The sequence below is a fragment of the Leiobunum rupestre genome, chromosome 1 (assembly GCF_980474605.1).
Source record: "Leiobunum rupestre chromosome 1, qqLeiRupe1.1.hap1, whole genome shotgun sequence".
Classification (NCBI taxonomy): domain Eukaryota; kingdom Metazoa; phylum Arthropoda; class Arachnida; order Opiliones; family Sclerosomatidae; genus Leiobunum; species Leiobunum rupestre.
This window is the reverse complement of record NC_143384.1, coordinates 96264206-96280731: the sequence shown is the minus strand read 5'-3', so window position 1 is coordinate 96280731 and position 16526 is coordinate 96264206. Positions and strand designations below refer to the sequence as shown.

The following is a 16526-nucleotide window of genomic DNA, read 5'->3' as shown; positions in this document are numbered from 1 at the left end:
CTATGCAATCGCTCTATCCCTGAAACTATTGTAATTTCATTTTACTCCTTACAGTAGCGTACCGGGCGCCACTCAATAGGGGGTGTATCAGAATTTATAGCCCGGTGTACCTAGTAACAGAGACAATACCACTGGAGGCCTATCATCATAGTGCCCTACGCCAGCGTCCGCAAAGCCCGAACAGGTGACAAATCCAGCATGGGTAGCAGTACCCTACTACCCGGCCACCTGAATTAATGGCTTCAAAAGTCGCTTGATGACTTAGGCCTAAGGTGGTGCCTTGGGTATTAGCCTAGCTGATTATTATTATTATTATTACTTATGGTCGCACCTTTGACGCAAGCCAACCAACCCAGCAGAAGGAGCAGCAATGGGTGGCCCAATCCCCACTTCGCACACAGCAGTAGGAGTAAGAGTGGATGCTATAGCAACTCCAGCCGACACCCTACCTACGTAGGTAAAGAGTCAAACCCTTTGGAGAGAGCTCCTAACGGGAAACAGGACCAACGGCCCGCATATGGAGACCCGCCGCCCTACAGCAGGCTATCCAATCCGCCGATGCGGCCAGTTTGCAGGGACCCTCTCCGTTAGCCTGAGCCGATGCTCAGTATCCAGCCCAAACCTGACCGAAGTCGGAGGTGGAGATAGGACCAGTTGATCAGAGCTAACATCTCCCAGTGCGCCACCGCCGTTATGGGTTACAAGAGCCGATTCCCCGTAAAGCCACCAGTTTTTGCACACCTTAACCCATTTAGGGCCACTCAGTAGGGGGTGACGAGGCCTAGCTACCTTTTTGTCGATGCAAAAATTAAGTAAATTTTAATTCAAAGTGATTTTACAGAAAAAAAAGTACGCCATGCAATAAGTTTGACCTGGGCGCCAATCAAAAAAAAATATTACTTTGGAAGTACTTGTTAAGTACTTCCGACGAAAGAATTGTTTACAGGTTTCCATATGTTGAGGCTGTTTTATTGAAAATAATTACTTTTGCACATCATTATAGGCAACACTCAAACATGGAATGGATATGGATGAGAGAGTTGATGCATTGAATCCAGAAATTATTCAACCACATTCTGATAACAATGATGTATTATTTTTAAGCAAATTCAAATTTACTTCTATCAATTTCATAGGCCAACCTCAACCACAAACACCTTTGATCCTATCTTTGACAAAGCTAAATTTTCACCCCTTCTTAACATTCACATATTTTAATCCGCTCCCCTTGATATGTTTCTGGCTATTCCACTGTGCCTTTATCTCAAAAGACGTTAAAATCAAACGAGTCATTTTATTTCTGAAAATAATTACTGTTTAATGAAAAACTAGGACACTTAAAAGATAATGTGCGTGCTGCCACAATATCATAAAAGGAATTATATAGATATTATTTGGATGAGGGATTAGCAAATTCGATGTTTTTATCTAGTATTCTTGAAGATCAACTTATGGGAAGAAAACCCAATGAAGCTTCTATGCTGCTGAAACAGACATTTCTTATAGCTTACTATAAAATAATTGGTACACTTTTAGTAAATGGCAATGCTCGTTTCGTCCAAAGAAATATAAAGATAGAAACCATTTACTTATAAACAAGTTCTCTCCGCATCTGTTAAAGGGGTTTCTCCTTCCCATAAAAACTTGCTGAAGTTAACAGTAAACATTAAGCAAGTGTAGGGAGCTCACTGAGCTGTAGGCTAGCTTGCGTGACATAAAGGGCTTCCTACCACCCTTCTACGCATTGTAACCTAGCCACCTGTAAATAAGGCATTAAAAGTCACAAGCTGAATTGGGCCTGCCTAGGGTATTAGCCTAACTAATTATTTTTGTTATTATTAATAAACATGTCACTTAATTGTTAGATTAATCTATGACTTACCATTAAATGACCCAAGATGTGCTCCTATAACTGTGTACTCTAGTAATTTGACCCTAAGCGACCCCCTTAGATTTGCTACTATATCCACTGGATTCAGTTTCTTTTATTCCGCCTACTTGATTACAAAATGGTTTAAGAGCAGAGCTGGTCATCTATATCTCCTTCTCCACTATTGTTGATTATAGAGCTAATTTTCAGTCACTGATTGAAAGCATGTTATCATGGTAGTTCCACCATTGATGCCATGATCAAGAGAGTTAAAAAAAATCATGCATCCCACGCAAACATACATTTAAAAACCAATTAATTTAATCTAATTTGGTTTTCTGTTGATAATGTTACAGCCTACAAATTGTAAATTTCGCAAAACAATGCAATGATTCCGCCATGTTTAAATGGACATAATTGGTTTATTTTGTTAGATTTTGATAAAAAACAAGGAATTTTAAAAGTATGTTTAAAACTTTTTCTTTATTTTTAATCAATTAACATGCAATACACTTTTATTTAATAAATATGGTTATGTTATTTTTTCTTGTGAAAATTGAAGTGGGAAATCATATTCAAACTTTCATGTGATCAATCAAAAATTTATTAAAAACTTTATATATCAGGGAACTCCTGTTTGTATACAAGTAGTTCCAAAAAGGTTTACATACGGTTGAATGTTAATAATCAGTTAGGCCTAGGGTGGTGCCTTGGGTATTAGCCTAAGTCATCGAGCGACTTTTAAAGCCTTTTTTTTAATTCAGGTGGTTGGTATTGCAGTGTTCGTGTATGAACAAAGAAGATCAGTTGATTTTTGGCAATTCTTTATTTCCAAACTGTTCATTTTCAGGTAACAATTAAGTTCCTCATACAGGTTTTTAGCTCAAATTAACATTTATTTTTGTTTGATAAGATTTCATGAACCCTTTTCATCAAAGTTGGTTCTGCTAATATTTTAATCTGAAGAAATACTTAATACTGTGGGATCAATTTATATGACACCTTCATATTATGACTGAAATACTGCTTAAGCCTAGTGTGATGGACGCTTGTCTTTTTCTCGGTAAATTCATATTTAGATTTCGGTTCGATTAATTTTGACAGTTTTATAGACCTGAGTTATTTTTCAAACTGAAACACATTGTAGGTTTTATTCAACTACTTTTCACCGCCATTGTTTTAACAAATCGAACTGACCCCTTTTAGACAACCATTATACATTGATACATTGTAGTTTTGTACCTTAAACAAGTGCCGGCTTCTTGTTCGAGGCTAGTACCCTAAAATTGAATCAAGTTGAGTTACAAACATTTTCCACTAATTTAACCACATGCTATCGAACATTGCTTTATAGGTAAACTACCAAATAAATGCCCAAAGTGAAACAAATAAAACCCAAGTAGGAGAATCATAACGCATAACACTTAAAAAAAAATGCAGTCTTAATTAGAAATAGTAAATTTTGTTATATATCTCTGGTTAATGACTCCAAATTGCATAAGTAACACAATAACCAATAGTATGGCAATGAACAATGTTGGTGAATTATAGTCTGTCGTGAGGTGGTTACAGATTCTTAAACAGAAATTTGCAGAAAAAAATATTTTTATGGCATTATTTACAAGCGAAAACGCGTAAACGTCTCAAATTGGAACAAAACTACCTTCAGAAACATTGTTTAAAATGTGTTGAGATTCAGCTCACAGAAAGATTTACTGATATAAATGGTCATTGCCGAGACGGACTTTGATTAAATAGTTTAACTTTAGGAGAAAAGGATGTGTCATACCTATGATTATTATGTAACTTATGCCATTACACAATCATGTGAAATGCATCCATTTGAAAGTTGTATTTTATCAACGAAATAAGGTCAACAGATGGTTTCGTATCTCTTTGGATGTCTATCTGTATACAGGTTGTCTCAATTTGCTCGATCAGGCCATTTTTCTCAAAATGTATTTATGCTAAGGTTATGAAATTTTCAGGGTTTATTTGTTAGGTATGGAAGGCTTTGGTTACTAAATTTTAGAAAAATCGAACGATTGTGTGCCGTTTTTAAAAATTTATTTTTTCACCGGTAGGTGTCACGCAAAATGTTTCAATAGAAAAGTTGTAGGGCATAGTCGAAAGTGTAAAAATAATTTTGGTTCGGGTTTGGAGGTCGGGGAAAAAACTAGTTGTACTAGCAGGCAATAGCCTTTAACGTAAACAATCGTACATAATCAACACACATGTACATTTATTTTAGTGAACTTATACTTTCAGCTATGTAGTTAATAATCAGATCTGCAAAACGTTATTGATAAAGAAAATTATTACGTTCAACACCCAATTAGACAAAGTAGACAAAGACCGCGTCTTCCATTTCGACGTGGTTACGAGTAAGATCATCAAACAAAGATTTGTAGACCAAAAATTACGCTTATTTTTCTTTTGTTGTTTTTAACGTGAAATATCAATTGTCCGAGTAGTATTTAAAGCGTTTACATTTCAAAGTTAAAACATTCTCTCAGCTTGGCCGATTGTTGTCCAGTATGCCTCTTTACACTCGAGATCAGCGCGCTCATATGCTAGAATTATTTTACGGAGATGGTCGTCGTAATGCTACTCTAGTAAGTCAGTTATTTAGACGAAGATTTCCCAATTGCGAACCAAGTCATACGACGGTTCTTAGAGTGGTCCGCGACTTCGACAACTGGGGTAATATCAATCCGAGGTTTCGTGGTCGTGGTCTCCAGGACATTGACATGGAAAACACCATACTTGCCTACTTCGTCGCCTATCCTTGAGCGAGCGTCAGGACTGCCAGCTTTGACTTAGGTTTGGAACGAAACTACGTTTGGAGAACACTCAAAAGACACCATTTTCATCCTTATCGAGCGACACTTCACCAAGGACTGCATGACGGTGATAGACAGCGCCGACTCGACTTCTGTAATTGGTTTTGCCTCATGGCTGACGCACACCAGGATTTTCACGATCAACTACTGATGTCCGACGAATGTTCATTCGGAAGAGATGGGCCTTTCAACCGTCAAAACCAACATATGTGGGACTACGAGAATCCACACTGGGGATTTCCTCACCGCAACCAAGTGCAGTTTCGCTTACATGTGTGGGCTGGTCTGTTAGATGACAGAATTATTGGCCCGTTCTTCCTGCCAAATCGTCTGAACGGTGAAAACTACTTGGAGTTCCTTCAAAATGAAATATCCAACGTGTTGGACGACATTCCTCTGGCCGAGTACAGACGCATCTGGTACCAGCAAGATGGGGCGCCACCTCACCAATATCGTGACGTGGTTGCATATCTAAACGGCGAGTTTCCTGGAAGATGGATCGGAAGAACTGGTCCTGTTCGTTGGCCTGCAAGATCCCCTGATCTAACACCACTCGACTTTTTTCTTTGGGGATTCGTAAAGGACTACCAAACACCTGTGACGAGCGTTGAAGATTTACGACAAAGAATCATCGAAGTATGTCGCCGGGTGACTCCAGAAATGGTTCGGGGAGCATTTCGCAATATGCAACATCGTGCATATTTGTGCATTGCATCAGAAGGTGGCATTTTTGAAAACATTTTGTAGAAGTCATTAAAAAATATTTGTCACTTGGTCTGATTATCATTTGTTTATTTTTCGAAATCTTATAACTGAAATGCATGTTACCTACAATTCGTTAAAGGCTATTGCCTGCTAGTACAAATTGTTTTTCCCCCGACCTCCAAACTCAGTGAAAAATAGGTCTTTTTCAACCGAGCCAAAATTATTTTTACACTTTCGACTATGCCCTACAACTTTTCTATTGAAACATTTTGCGTGACACCTACCGGCGAAAAAATAAATTTTCCAAAACGGCACAAAATCGTTCGATATTTCTGAAATTTAGTAACCAAAGCCTTCCATACCTAACAAATAAACCCTGAAAATTTCAGAACCCTAGCATAAATAAATTTGAGAAAAATGACTTGATCGAGCAAATTGAGACACCCTGTATATTTAACTATGTACATATTGCCTGATTTATTTCTCTTAACTTTTCACTGTTGCTCAAATTAAAAATTTATTTTTCATTAGGAGACCATGATTTAAGTGAAGCAGTTATTAATGTCATTTCAAGTTAATTATTGGTTTAGTTGATTTTTAATTGTTCTAGATGTCTGGCATAAATTTAGGTAACTATACGAAATGTTTAGAAAGAAACAAATCAAATGCAGAAGTTACTGTGTTTACTTGTAGATAAGATGTGTAGTTAATAAAGTCCACCTTTTTGCCTGGGTGACCTCTAAATGGGTTAGAGTGTGCAATAACTGGTGGCTTTACCGGGGAGTTGGGGTCCGGCTCTTGTAACCCATAAGGGCGGTGGCGCACTGGGAGATGTTAGCTCTGATCAAACGGTCCTATCTCCACCTCCGACTTCGGTCAGGTTTGGGCTGGATACTGAACTTCGGTTCAGGCTAACGGAGAGGGTCCAGGCAAACTGGTCACCTCGGCGGATTGGGTAGCCTGCTGTGGGACGGCGGACCCATCTCCCGGCCTTTTGGACTCCCACCGGGATCTCCGGTGCCAGCTGTGCTGGGTTATGCGGGCTACTGTGTGCTCGTCGTTCCCCTTTAGGAGCTCTCTCCAAAGGGTTTGGCTCCTTGCCTTCATAGGTAGGGTGTCGACTGGAGGTGCTAAAGCATCCATTCTAAATCCCACTGCTGTGTGCGAAGTGGGGATTGGCCCACCCATTGCTGCACCTTCTGCTGGGTTGAGTGGCTTGCGTCAAAGGTGAGACCATCAGTAGTAGGGTTCTGCTACCCATGCTGGATTTGTCACCTGTCCGGGCTAGGGGGACGCTGGCGTAGGGCACTATGATGCTAGGCCTCCGGTGGTATGGTCTTTGTTTCTAGGTACACCGGGCTATAAATTCTGACACACTGCCTGGGTGACCTTTAGACAGCTGCATGAAAACGGTTTGTTTACCATTTACCATGGTTACCACGTGAATGGACGGGAAAGGATTAATATTTATTTATCGGTAATGGAAAGGATGACAAACCAAAATTAAACGGGAATGGAAGTTAGTCTCAGGAATGAATGGGTATGTACTTTTCTCCACTTTATATACATAATGCACCACGTGATTGGCAAACCGATCGTAATGTTCGAAATAATTTGCTTTTGGAGTTTAGGGAATGGAATGGAAAAAGGGAGAAATGATAATATTTTGGCGTGAATGAATTTAAATGGAAAGTCACAGGAATGGAATGGTATCATAACATGTGTTACCATGTGGAGCGCTTTCGCTGGCTAATTAAGGCAACCATATTTGAATGGTTGTGTAAGCCTATTCCAGATATACAAAAAAATCTATTTGGTTAAGGAATCTATTGAGAATAAAATTTAATTTACATATGTTCCCTTTAAGAAGCTCTTGAGGTTCTTTTTTTCAGGATATGTCGCATGATGGCTTAGGTCTAAGGTGGTGCCTTGGGTATAAGCCTAGCTGATTATTTTAATGATTATTATTTTTATCGCTCCTCATCCCTTAAACTATTTTCACCGTACCTTCAGTAACATCCAAGGCAGGGATTTCTATTGGAGTATTGCATTTTGTCCTATTAAGACTTTGGGTGGTTTACTATGCAAGAATTGCAAGTGATGTTAATATTATCTTGCGCATAAAATTACTTAACAAAAATTTAAACACTACCAACAAAATCAGCCTTTGTAGTCACCTGAGGATTCCATTGGACATTGGACACTGAGTGTGTCTACACACGTAGTGGTTCTATAATTAATTTGTTTTTATTATACAATAGTGGTATAAGTTTATTTATTTCTTATTAAGATATTAGTGGTTTTTTATATGATTAATAACCAAATTGCTAAACCACATGGTTTGGTTATGTGACTTAACTAGGTGGATGTATCACATTTTTATTCTATTGAATAAACATTTCTTTCATTAAATTTTGAGTAAATTACCTTTTTATTATAGTTTCCCAAGATAATTGCAAATACCTTTTTGCCATGACATTTGTATAGATATGGAAAAGAACAGTTTTGCTGTCATTAAAATAAAAGATAACCAACTACTATGCTTGACATGCAGCTTTGCAAAACACTCATGCCATCATGTGAATTCCTTAAAAACTCATTAAAGATGGAAATTAAGTTTGCATGGACTTTTTGAAAACAAAATGTACAGCCACGAAATTCGTTCAAGTGAAATTTATAGAAGAAAGAAAGTTTCTTTCAGATCGATACCATACGAACCAACAGTTGGTGACAAAGAAATATTTAGAAAAGGCATTTCGTGTAAGGAAGCAATAGAAAAAGATGATGCACACTGTAGTCATTTTCCCATATTCATCCATTTAGAAATAAAATAGCAATTCTATATGCGTTGTTAAAATTTGTTGTAAATAAAAAACTTCGTTAAATTTCCATATATGAGATTTTTAATTAAAAAGGCACTAAGCCTTGTCTTACTCAGTTTCGATCTGCTTTAATTAAAATTAAGTTTTTTATTCACAAAAAATTCATCCATTTGTAATTGTGGCTTTGAATTTAATGGTATATATAATTATTTTTATATGTACTTTTCCTTACCAATATATTAGTATTGTACAATTCATTTTAAAAGAAGTCTATAATGTCGCTTTTTGGGGGGATGTATCGAAAATCCAATACCTACCATGTTAAAAGTCTGAAACGATTCCCCTTAAACTATGGAATCAGCTCTGAAGATAAGTTGATTAATACTAAAAGGTGTGCCTTCACCAGGTGGCTACATATCCTGTTGCGCATTGTAGTCATAATGCATATGATCTTCAAAAGAATTGTCTGGGTTCGAATCCTGGCCGGCAGGACTGAATATTTTATTAAAGAAACCAAATTTGGAATTTGAGAGTACTGATAAGATTTTTGAACACATTTTAATGTTCATAAATATATTGTTTTTATCACAAAAAATAAGTTTAATATAAGTTTAAAAAAGTTATAAAGGACATGGCACGTTTTACATTGCGTAGCGTTTTCGGTGAAATTTCACCAAATTCGGGTATGATGTTCTTCTCGTGATGCTGGTCAATATTTTTATGGGGCTCAACTATCTAACAACTACCGTTCGACCGGTAGATCTGCCCAAAGTTATCCAGAGTCGCCATGGTAAACGGGCTGAAGCCCGATTGGTCGGAGCTCTGCTGCATGTACTAGCTCTAGAATTACCACAGTTATCCAAGTAAAAAAGTACGATCTTAGAAACTGATTTAATGAGCCATTCGCGGTTTCACCTTATTTCGGCATGTACTTAGACATGCATGGCTTAGTCTTTGAGACAAGCATATGACTACTGGCAGGATCAACCAAGTAACACCGTGAAACGTCATTAGTTCCGCTTAAGAATTCTAAAACGAGCGCTATAAGCGCCACGTGTTCAGAAAAACATTAGCGGTCGTTCCACGGCTTTTGGAAAACCGTTGGAACTTGCTCGGGAAAAGGCATCGCTTCACGCGAGCGCCGTTGTCGCCGAGAATTTTTCTCGATTTGCTCACAGCCATGGCGGCGTATTTCAGCTGCCGAAATCGGTAGTGTGAGGAAAAGGCCTGAAGCGAGGTCACCATCTATTCGCGAAATGGTGCTTACACTACAACGCACCTACCAGGAGGAGGTATGTGAGCTAGCTGTTACGCAAGGAAATCTGACTGTTTACCAGTTTGACTTCACTACATATGGTACTGGGAAAACAATTGGGGCCGTCTCTCTAAATTGGCCGCCAAAATATTTATGTCACGTGACATAGAAATATTTCGACGAGGGAAACTCGACGGCCGGTTGACTACGGGGAAGGGGGAAGATGTAATATTTCGACGTCAAGTTGACAACGGGAAAGGGAAGAGATTTTTCTACGTCATGTTTATTGTGTTCATTGGGATTGTTACACTTTTCTATAAATAAACATACTTGCTCTTGCTAGTACACTTGAATTTCTACCAAAGGCAGGTCACTAAACTAATCAAAGTCCCTAAGCCTAAACAACCTTCACATAACGATTATTAAGTCCAAAAAGGACTAATCTATCCAAGGCATATACCCCACTTTATTTACTACCAAAAGATAAACACTTAACATTAAGAATTATAAATTAACGTATAAAACACGTTCATTGTTTTGTAGAAATAATACGAATAATATCAAACAAAAACCTTGTTTTTGTTAACGAAATTTCTATTTGAACAAATTTTAAGTTCATGAAAGAAAGCGAAGTGTATGCGCACTAATAGAGTAAAAATCAATTTTATTTTAAAATAGGGTCGAATTTCTCAACGTTACACTGACAATGAGACATCCCGAAGTGTAACCCACCCATTTTGTTCAAATTGACCAAAAGTTCACAAATTTTGATTGTTTTTTTTTAATTTTAGCATTTTCAAATTATTGAATTTTAATAATATTTCGCAAGTCTAAATAAAAGAAAGAAAATAAATAATTAAGTGTTACCCCAAATGCATATACAGTACAAGATATGAGGATAAATAAGTGAATTGTACTAAATATTTTTTAGTTAGGACCAATCGACACCTATTCATTAGATACACATTTGTAGCAAGTTTTTTAGCTAATTTATCAATATGATTGTTCCATGATAGTTTCGGGAAAACCGCAAACCTAAATATTTACATGTGTCTACTTCATTTAGAATATAATTCCCTAATATAACTATGTAAATTATATTTGCGTGGTTTATTTACATTTAAAAAAATCGTATACACCGTTTTTACCTCATTTAATTCTAGGATGTTATTAGTTAACCATTTACACTACTATCTTTGATAGCTAAAATAGGAGCTCCTCCCCTACGTTTGTGGGTGCTTACTCTTTTAGAGGGAGTAGATTGCCTAAGCATATTCAAAATCCCAACATCTTCGAATAACTGAAGATATACTAACCATCCTCAACCGAAGCCCTTTTAAATTTTATAAAAAACAAATTGACTCTGGCACTTGAAAGAGCTCTTAACATATCATAACTAGCACCTGAACTAAACCGCACAAAATATATGAATGCAAAGGAATGAAATTTAAAAACGTTTTAGCGAAGACTTATATTCCATGTTCACTCTAAGGGGGGCTCACAGCAAGATGACATCGACGTGGCGGGAACAAGACATACTGAAATAGCGGCAAGTATTTCACGAGAGTCCTAGGTAAGTCTTAACTTTAATTAAATTTAAATTTTTTCACAGGAGTGAAAACTGACGATGTTAACGATGACCGGGCAACTCTTGAACTGGCGGACGTGTCTGCGGGGCCAGGAACGGCGAGGTTCGTATTTTAAGCAAAAAGTTCCGATAGACATGCAAGGGAACTCGCGAAACTAAAAAATCGTTTTGTTTAGATATATATAAACCGAACCGAGCGCAATTCGGTAACGACTTTCTTATACTCTCTAAAATAAAAAATCTCCACGAACGTCGAAGTGCGCTTCGTTCGTGGAGTGGGAACTCGTGTCAGAGCGTAAGTACGCCGGAAGGCTCAGGCCACGATTTAAGGCGTCGTGGCAGCTCAGTGGGTTCTTCTTATCCGTATAACTTCCGCCAAAGAGCGTCCGACGTTTCGTGACGACGCCGTGCGCCTTTTTTTTTCTTCTATATTTCAAGGGTTCTTATATTGCAAAAATTACATACGACTCTAAGCGGTGGATATCTCGGTTCGTGGGTCGATGAAGAACGCAGCCAGCTGCGAGACTTGGTTTGAATTGCAAGACACATTGAGTATTTATCTTTCGAACGCACATTGCAACCTCAGGTCTTTCCCGAAGTTTCGCGTGTCTGAGTGTCGGATTACTGACTACTTTTTTTAAACTTAATTCAGCTACGGGGAAGTGTTAACTTGTATTTAATGCGGACTTCACTAGAGGTTTTTCAGTATTTAATTTTGGTTTTGATATGTTATGAGCTATTTTAAGTGCCAGAGTCAATTTGTTTTTTTTTATAAAATTTAAAAGGGCTTCGGATGAAGACGGTTAGTATATCTTAAGTTATTTGAAGATGTTGGCATTTTGAATATGCTTAGCCAATCTACTTTCTCTAAAAGAGTAGGCACCCACAAATGTAGGGGAGCAGCTCCTATTTTAGCTTTTAAAGCTAGTAGTGTAAAGGGTTAACCTATAACTTCCTTGAATTAAATGAGGTAAAAGCGGTGTATATGATTTTTTTAAATGTAAATAAACCACGCAAAGATAAGTACATGGTTAAATTAGGGTATTATATTCTAAATTAAATAGACATATAGAAGTATTTATGCCCGTGGTTTGACCCGAAACTATCATGGAACAATCATATTGATAAATTAGCTAAAAAACTCGTTATAAATCTAATGAATAGGTGTCGCTTGGTCCTAACTAAAACATATTTACTACAATTCACTTAATAATCCACATATCTTGTCTGACAGTTTAAAGACAATGGAAGCTTCTCTATTGTAGTCTCTCACCAAGCAAATGAGCTCGATTAAAGTTATACCGTCTACAGAAGGGGACTCCTTTGTCACTAAAGATGATCTCTCTCGAAATAATAGACGTTTCAATGCTATACTATTTAGATTGTCTGAGAATCTCTCCCCGGAAGAGGAGCTCGTTATTTTAGTAGAGCTTTTCTCTGCAAGCCAAGCTCCAGCGACTACGCCCTACTTTCGTCTTGGGCGTCCTCCTTTGCCAAACCAAGACCCATTAAAATTATTTTCCCGACAATAGCGACGAAGAAAAACTTTGACGACAGCAAGATAAAAATTTCTCACTCTCTGCCCGATTCGATTTAACACTGAGGCAGCTCGAAGAATCTCGTAACATGCGCGGTGGAAAAAATGGCTTTTTAAACTATGATCAATACGATTCAAGAACGGGTTCAATTGCAATGGGTCAATTCAATGTTGACAACTCAAGTACCAGTTATAAAACTTCACTGGCTCCTAACTACCCCTTTCTACACCCCCCCCCCACCAATCACCACTGGTCAAAACTATCAATACCAATTGCCACCGCGGTTTGTTACTAATACTCCACCATCTCTTAATCTGGCTTCTTCACTTCCCTATCCAGATGGTGCAGTTTACCGCCCACAAATGTTTCCAATAAACTACTTTCCGCCGCGTGTTGGTCAAACTCTAATGCGTGGAGTATATCCTTAATTTCTTCTTCATCATCAACTTCACTTCAGCAACTGTATTCGTCCTTTCTACATGCACCTTCAACTCTGCCCAAGGATTTTTCGTCTCTATACTTGCCATCAACTTCGCTACCAATTCTTACCTTGCCACCACATTCACCTACCGCATGTCACCACTCGCCAAATTTACCGACTACTATTCCTTCGTCGCCGCATTCAACGCCAACTTTTCACTCGCCACTAAACGCTTCAAAGACTCATCACTCGGCACAGAATTCATCGCCAACTTATTGCTCACCACCAAATTCTCTGTCAACTCGACCAACCTTTCCTTCAACGTCAATTTATCTGCTACCTCATCGCTCGCCGCCTAGTTCACCGCGAATTTGTGGCTCACCGCTACTCTCATTACGATCTAATTGCTTACCGCAGATTATAACAGGAGAAGTCGGGGAGAACAGTCGCAGCTTTATGTCAACGTGTAATAAATATCGTGCGATATTAACAAATCCGAAAAATACTATTGAATGCACAACTTGTAATGAATATTACCACGTTACCTGCACCAATATTAAAACAGAAGATAATTTAAGAAAGTTAGGTGCGCGAAAATTGATATGGAAATGTGGCTCCTGTAAGAATCCGATGAACAACAATTCGGCTGCTGAAGAAGAAGCACAAACTACGGATCCGTATCAAACTGATGCTAAATGTAAGCTACATTATGGATAAAATAAATAAATTGGACGAAATACAAACTAAGGTGAATAAGATAGCAGAAATTGAAATAAAACTCAATAAAATAGACGATATTGAGACGTCCATCAATTTTTGTTCGGGATAAATTGACGATTTTGGGGTAACTCAACGGAGTCTGTCAGGAAATAAAATCAATTAAAAAAGACAATGCAGATTTAAAATTGAAAAATCAACAACTGGAAAGCAAAATACTTGAATATGACCAAAAATTTAATGAATTAAAACAACAAAATTTAGAATCTAACCTAGAAATAATTGGGATTGATGAAACTAAAAGCAAAAATATTATTGATATAGTAGAAGCCGTAGCAAACGAAATAGGCTTAGTTTTTGATATGAAAACCGTTGTGGATAATTTTAGACTCCCTAAGGGAATTAGAAAAGTATCGATTATTAGAGTTAAATTTACTAGCAAGAAGATTCGTAATAACTGGATTAAATATTTTAAAATTAAAAACAAATAATAGCAAGCGATATAGATAAATCGTTAAAAAATAATAATGTATGCATCAATGAACAATTAACCCCCATGAACAAAAAAATATTATATGAAACCAAAACAAGTTGCAAAATCTAAAACCTATAAATATGCGTGGATAAAAGACGGACAAATATTTTTACGTAAAGATGACAATTTAAATGCCACAAAAATCCAATCACTTAACGACCTAACATCAATTCAAATGTATTTGACACCCTTCTCAGTTTTCTTTAAATGTTCAATGACTCAATTGAATTTTTTGATGCTAACGTTAATATAATTCTAAAAGATAATTTCCTCTGCTCTACAGAATATAAAAATAGAAATGACGGAATTCTAATATATATAAAACATGGTCTTCTATTTTTTGAGAGTAATTTAAAATTGTCGGGCGCAACGGTGAAGGCTCTTAATGTTAAACTACCTAATAATGAAACCTATAAAATTGTTGCTTGTTAACGATCACCGAACTATAATGTAACCGAATTTCTTAGAAGTTTTAATCTACCTAATATATCACGCAACAAAAAAAATGTATGGATTGGTGACATTGATATAAATATTATGGATTATAATGATGCAAACGTGCTGAGTTATATGTCCTTACTGCATGAATATGGTCTAGCTTCGTGTATAAATGGTATAACGAGAAATATATCTAAAACTTGTATTGATCATATATTTTTAAGGAAAAATACTAACGATATAATTAATTCCTATATTTTAGAAACTGATATAACAGAACACAACGCAACCTTCATTGTTATTCAAATTAACTTAAAAAATTATGTTCTTAAAACTAATGAAACTATAAATTATAATAATTTAAAAAGAAATATACAAAGTGAACCATGGCATGAGGTATTGATAAAAGAGGACGTTAATTTAGCATCGAATGAATTTGTGGAAACCTTAAAGAAATATATAGACTCAGCAACTGCAAAAACTCTGACAACATACTCCCATAAAGAACAAAAAATAAAACCGTGGATCACCTCAGCTTTAATAAAATCAATAAGAAAAAGAGAAAATTTAGCTAAGCGATTAAAAAACGAACCTTTTAATTCGGGTCTCAAACAATTTATTTAACTGTATAGAAATCGACTAAACTCTCTAATTAGAACGACTAAATATAATTATTTTAGAGATAAAATACAACAAAGTAATAGTGATCCAAAAAAAATCTGGCAAATTATCAACGAAGTAACAAAAAAAAGTAAAACCTATGAACCGATCAAAGAGATAAAAATTAACAATAATATAATTAAAAACCTAAATATAAAAAGAAATGCTAAAGAAGCAGCAAATGGCTTTACTAAGTATTTTGCTTCTGTAGGTCCGGCTTAAGCTAAAAAAATTAAAGATAAAAACTATATAAATACACACAAGCGAAATATAATAAAAAATGAAAAAAGTCTGTTTTTCACACCAATAGTACCGAAAGATATAAAAATAACTATAATTTTTTTTAAGGTTATATTGAGAATAACTTTAATACTTCAAATTATACGGTACAATAATAATAATAATAATAAAAACACCCACACGAACACTTAGGGCAGGGAGTACAAACAATCACCTAGGGAGGCGCCCGGAGGGAAAGTGTTTAGTACTGAGGCCGCATTGCCTCTCTGCACCGCGATGGCGATCCGTTGCAAGAGGAAAGTCACCGACCGATGCTCGCCTGTGACCTCCTTGATCCGACGGCCTATCGAATGGATCAAGGCCAGACCATCCCGCCCGAAGGAGCCCAGGGTTTCAACCGCGACAGCAGTAAAGATGAACCGATTTTCCAAGCCCGCGTAATTGGAGTTCTTCTGTAATTCGGCCTGGGTTGCCGCCCAGAGGGGGGCTGAAGAGGAAGACGCCAAATAGGACGGGGCTAGAGGGTCGGTGCACGTAAAGTCCCAGACCAGGGATTTTCCACCGGACCATGGGACCAATGTCATGCCATCGGGTCGTTTCCCATCGTCCCGCGACAGGCCGGGGGGGGGGGGGGGTTTCAAGAATGGCCGGAACACCGGCAGAAATGAGGGCGCGTTTAAGTAGGTCATTGACGGCGCCGTGGCGCGACAGCCGACCAGAGCTTCGTTTGCAACTCAAACCGTGGGTGCCCAAGGAGTCCACACGGCTACCACAGTTGCAAACGTGCGGGACACCAATGTCGGCACCCAACCGAAGGCCGACAGCGATCCGAAAGGAGTCGTCATCTAAGAGCGTGCCCAAAGACGGCGAAGGAAGGGCGTTTAGCCAACACCC

General features: G+C 37.5%; 1 non-coding gene across 1 annotated transcript; it reads left to right on the top strand.

The window, feature by feature from the left end:
- Window positions 1-11548: 11548 nt before the first annotated feature.
- LOC149969047 (5.8S ribosomal RNA) lies at window positions 11549-11702 on the top strand. Its single transcript, XR_016472879.1, has one exon. It is a non-coding gene; the product is annotated as a 5.8S ribosomal RNA (ribosomal RNA).
- Window positions 11703-16526: the final 4824 nt, after the last annotated feature.